The following is a 6,000-nucleotide window of genomic DNA, read 5'->3' on the forward strand; positions in this document are numbered from 1 at the left end:
CACCGCCTCCACCACCACCACCAGTTCTCGCAGCCACACCACCAAATATCGAGATTGCTCTCTTAAAAACTCCAATCGACCTTCGTCGCTACATCACTAAATCAATCACTTCTATCAAAATTACAACCCATCTCCGCTGCCGCCGTCGCCGCCACTACCACCAGATTCTCGTATCCTCTTTCTTATTTCTCCTCGCCTAAATTTTTGAGAGGATTGTAGGTGGTGGCGACGACAATCGTTCGGGTCGTTGAGAGGAGCGACTAAGACTGTAGGTGGTGGCGACGAAGGTCGCGATCTGGTTGTTGGCGACGGTCGACCAGATTTTGTGAAGAGTGGCGTGAGATCTGATAGAGAGGGGACGAATATGTCGGGTTTTGAGAGAGGCGGCTAGATTTGATGGTGGTGGGGGCGGCTGACGTTGATTGGTGTGGTGGTGTTTTTGACTTGGTTAACCTAGTTATGCTTTCCGTTTATTACATAAAGAAAGTTTATATTTCCGCAAGTGATTGTTAATTAGTTTGTTATGGTATGTGATGACATGGAAATTAAATTTCCATTTGTAACTTTTATAAAAAACTTACATATATAACACCTAAAGATCCACACTTAAACTTTTTTTTTTTATTAAAAAACAAAAACGATATTCATTTTTAGATAGATATCGTTTTTATTTTTTGACATATTGAGAAGTTGATATAATAAAAATGAGCAGAAACGATATTTAGGTTGAAGACGACTTTTCAATAAATGTAAAATAAAAACGATATCTAATATAAGACGAGGAAACTGTGAATATTCCTTTCCTTATCCAAAATTTATATGTATTCTAATGTACTTAATAATATCTCACACATTCAAGTTTGACCAAACTTAAATAGATGTAAAATTTTTTAATATAAATAATAATGTAAAAATTTATATTTTAAGACGGAAGTAATATTTTATATGTATTCTAATGTACTTAATAATGTGTCTCACACATCTATTTTTACCCAATTAATAAGCATTTTCTTCTACATGTGTGTTCTAGTATATATAAAAAATTATTTATCTCAAAAGTCTGAAAAAATAAATGTTGGGATAGAGTCTCCACGTCATTTCTCTTTTTCGATGATCAACGTGTGTCTGTTTGTCTATATTCGGTCATGGTTTGCTAAAGATGGATTTGGGTTTACTTGATAACTAAACGGTTCGGATCGAATAGGTTAGCTCGAATCCGAAGCGAAATATTTATTTCTTATTTTTTTAAAAATTCCTCCCTCCGTCTCTAATATATATGTATGATTTTTTATATTTTTATGTTGACGTAAATTTTATAATTGATTCAGAATAAATTGAAGTAGTCTATACTCAAAATTGAAACCGTCAACTTTAGAGCAATTTATGGTTCCAGCCCGCTTTTCTAGAGTTAAGAATCGTAAGCCATCTATTTTGATCAGAATCGACCCTGACTATTTATTTCTTTTAAGTCTTTCTGAATATCTTCACAGCCCAACAATCATGAAAATAATCTCTCATTCCAACCGTTAACATACGAAATATAGGAAATCGATCATGTAAACACGAAAAATAAAATAAACATGTTAGGATTTGCATATAATTCGAATCACAAATAATTAATCGAAATCAACTGACTTTCATTAATTTCGAAGGAATTTTACGTAGATTACAACCTCTAATCGACGTCCCTTGATTAACGCTAGCTTGAGTTTGTCTTCTTCATCGATATAATCCTCTAGCATATTGCCTCTTGGTTTTGTTTTATTTGTGGCGAGACGGTATAATCGGCTTCATGGCATGGTTGACGGTTTGAGGTTGCTACATCTTTGAACCCTAATTTTATGACCTGTGATTTGGACTCTATTTATAGTAAAAATATAGTTGATGGACAAAAATAAAACTACATTTGAATATGAATCAATTTATAAGAAATTGATTTCTATTTTACATATTTGAAATTTATTGATGAGATTGTGTTATAGTGAAATTCGTAACTTATTTTTGTGTTGCGACCAAATTTACGAAAACAATCATTTCTTGTGTTGTAGATGTCCAAATGGGCCGCCTTTTGAAGCACTGATAAGCTGAGACACGACCTACGACTTTGATGGCGAAACCAGAGGTTGTTTCGGCTCGTATCAAGCTCCTAAATTTCGATCAAACTTTGATGACTTGAATTGACCGATTATTGTTAAAATTTCAATGTCTATAGGTCATGAAATTGTTTTCCATTCACAGGCGTCGGGATCGAATCCGCGATTTATTGGTTAATGGAGAACATACCCATGTATATTTGCATAAGTATTGGATAATATATTGAGACATGAAGAGTTGAAGACAACTATTCAAATACGACGTCGCTTTAGTAATTCCTACTGCTTTCAAAGTAATCGGATGCGGAAATGAATCAGTTTCAATTGAACCAATATCGAATCGAGTCAATTTCAAGGTTCGGATCAGATTTTTAGCCGGAATACTTTTAATTTTGCAAAACACCCTCAAAAAGAAAAGCTAGCTTCTTCCTTCTTCTTCTTCTTCCCCGATTGGCTGCGTACAGCCGCAAACCCATTACCAAATCTCCATCCCTAATTCCTATGTCTAAACATCGATAACAAAACCCTTTCTTAAACCCTAAAAATGCATTCCTTTCGATTCTGAAACAAACCCATAATCCATTATAATCACTAACTATGAAGCGAGTATGGAGATTCTCAGATGCAGCTCAATCGGAGTTGCGACAATGCATCCATAAACCCAAACACAAACCTAAACAACCCATTATTACCCAATCCCCTTTTTTGTGTACACTCGCCGCTAAATCTTCGAATTTCTACGATTCCGCCGCCGCGACATCTCCACCTCCTCCGCCGGCGTCGGTAGTGGCAGCGCATTCCTTAAGCTCGTTGAGTTGTTTTCCGATAAGTTCTTTGTTTCCGTCGAGGATAAGAGGAAGAAGGATATTAGTGAGAAAGCGTCGGTTTTGCGAGATGAGTTGATGATGCGAAATGCTGATGGTTTGGATTCTGCTGAGATTCGGAGTTTTTTAGATGATAAGTGTAAGGCTACGGTGATGAGGTATGTGGGTCTGCCATTTTTGTCGAGCTTTTGGAGCAGTAGAGTTCGTGGCCTGGCGTAGCTCTTGAGGTGATTCGAATTTTCTGTTCATTTTTTGATCATTTTGGCTTTTGTATTGCTTTTTTTTATGCACTGATCGTCTATTGTGAATTGCATTGCACTATCATGATGTTCTTATACTTGATTTCGGTTGGAAGAGCTTGTCGTTTAACTGTTTCAATCATTTCTATGTTAATTTGTGGAATTCTGCTTTACCCTGCTATGAACAGTTGAATTTCGGTTTATTTTGATATATATTTCTGAATATGATTTGAACTTGATGTATGGGTATCTCTAATTTTAGGTATTTAATTGGAGAAGAAATCTGGCGGATTGTGCAGTTTCTATGACGGGAGAAGAGTATGCAAAGGGTATATGGATAGCTGGTAGGTTTAAGAATATCGATCTTGCAGTTGAACTATTTGTGGAGGCAGGTTACAAGAGGATTAGAACAACAAGTGTATACAATGCTCTGATGAGTGTTTATATGTGCAATGGCCTTTCTAATAACTGCCAGGCCGTGTTTCGAGACTTGAAAATGGATCAAGAGTGTACTCCTACAGTTGTAACATACAACATTTTGATATCTTTATTTGGTCGCTTCTTGCTGGTTGATCACATGGAGACAACGTTTCAAGAGATTAAGGATTTGAATCTCTCACCAACATTAAAAACATATAATAATTTAATTGCGGGATATCTAAGTGCTTGGATGTGGGATGATATGGAGAAAACTTTCCAAATGATGACGTCAAGTTCTGTTAAGCCAGATACTGACACCTACTTGCTTATGCTCCGAGGATATTCACATTCAGGAATTTGGATAAGATGGAAGAAACGTATGGGTTGATAAAAGATCATGTTATTGAGAAGAATTTCCCATTGATCAGATCCATGATATGTGCATATTGTAAGTGTTCCATCACTGATAGGGTTCATAAGATTGATTCATTGGTGAGATTAATTCCAGAGAGTGATTACAGGCCTTGGTTGAATGTACTCTTGATTAGGCTTTATGCACAAGAGAATTTACTGGAAGCAATGGAGAAACTCGATAAACAAGGCATTTGACCGGAAACCTCTGTACACACTGTTGGGATTATGAGGTCTATAATTTCCAGTTATTTTAGGTGCAAGGCAGTGGACAAGCTTGCCAACTTTGTGAAGCGTGCGGAAAGTGCTGGTTGGAGGATATGTCGATCCCTATATCACTGTAAAATGGTTATGTATGCGTCAGAAATGCGCATAGAAGAAATGGAAAACGTGCTTGATGAGATTGAGAAATGTCAACGTGGATCGAACAAAAAAGACATTTTGGATATTGTATCATGTCTATTCACAATATGACCAGAAACATAAGGTTGAGCAAGTAGTAGGACTGATGTACAAACATGGTTATGGGATACCTCTGAATGCCTCATCTTAGAATAATATCTAAACATGCTTCAGCCAATTGTGTGGCAAAAGTTGCAAAGCATTCAGTTCATCATTGTAAATGGTTCATCACATTTGTTTGCTACAACAAAGATTCATAGGTACAATTTGGCCTTCTTCTGTTTGTTTAGTAGTCCTGATTCTGCAAGTCAATAAATAAATGATTCCCAGATTCTCTTGTGTCATTGGAATTTGTGCTATTATATATATTAGTGCTCATGTCAATGGTCGAGATAATTTGGTAGCCGCTAAACATACCTTGCCTGGTTAGATATTTAAGTTTACTCTATCTTGGAAGAGCTTCAGAAAAGAAAAGGCAAATCAGTCCAGTTTTGAAAGTTCCCTCCTACTCTCATAAGAATGCTTCATCTATTTTCCCTTTTTGTCTCTGCATTTATTCATCTACCACAATATTTGTTGACAACTTCGTTTTCAGCTAGCCTAATCCTGCTTTTTCTAGATCATGCACTGTGTGTTTAATTACCAAAATCGTTGCAATTCAATCCTTTGACCATAACCAAAATGTGCTCAAAACTTGCTGTCAGAAAACAAATATTCTCAAAACTTAAGGTTTGTATTGAATGGGACTTCTGACTGGAATGTGGAGAACCTTTTTGTATGACGGCTTTATATTCAATGTGCGAGTGCTTTGTCTCTCTGAGTTCTGACTAATAAAAGTAATCAGATACTTGCATGTGTTTATATTCTTGTTGTATTTACTGCTGAAAGTATAACTAATACTCTACTATCATCGTAGGGCACATATACTTTTTGTTGGTGAACCAAGCACCGTCTATGATGAATGCTGGCGTAAAGTTAAGTCTTCATCTAATACTTGATGGGGGGTGAAAATGAATCTCTTCGTGATTCTCCTCACTTGCTGATGGACAGAATCAATGGTTGAACTGGATCAGAGGATGTAATACAAATTTGCCAAGTTGAACTTGATGAGCGCTATGCCATTGTTTTGTCATCTGTGTTCTTCACTCGAACAGATAAATTGGTAACGATTAGCCAGGGTTTTGGAAGTCAAAATCCAATGTGCATGATGATATCAATACTGTTACTTGTCTCGGTTGCTAGTGTTAGTCAGGTCAGATGAGGATTATTTTAGGCGATAGGAACTAATTTTTGTGAATCGCAATTAGAAAATGTTGCTAAATTTTTGGAATCTCAAATCTACTGAGGTAGAAACAATGCTTGATGTTTTACACAAACAGTTGCAATGGTATATTGTACTTCTTGAGGGCCAAGTGAATAAGAAAGATATTTTTGTCTGCAATTTGTCATGGTTGCTGAATTCTACAGGCACCATCATCAGAGTGAGAGTAATCTGAGTTATGTGTCTGTCCTAGTTGTTACTCCATTCGTATCAAGTACTTGAATTCATAGATCACTCATTAATAGCGTCTAAGCGGACAAATTTGGTAGCTCATGCAAATGTAAAACAAG

At 36.4% G+C, this 6,000-nt stretch overlaps 1 pseudogene; it reads left to right on the top strand.

The window, feature by feature from the left end:
• Positions 1 to 2,690: 2,690 nt before the first annotated feature.
• On the top strand, positions 2,691 to 4,540 carry LOC139885173 (pentatricopeptide repeat-containing protein At2g30780-like; annotated as a pseudogene).
• The last annotated feature ends 1,460 nt before the right edge of the window (positions 4,541 to 6,000 follow it).

The sequence above is a fragment of the Rutidosis leptorrhynchoides genome, unplaced genomic scaffold (genome assembly GCF_046630445.1).
Source record: "Rutidosis leptorrhynchoides isolate AG116_Rl617_1_P2 unplaced genomic scaffold, CSIRO_AGI_Rlap_v1 contig85, whole genome shotgun sequence".
Classification (NCBI taxonomy): Eukaryota; Viridiplantae; Streptophyta; class Magnoliopsida; order Asterales; family Asteraceae; genus Rutidosis; species Rutidosis leptorrhynchoides.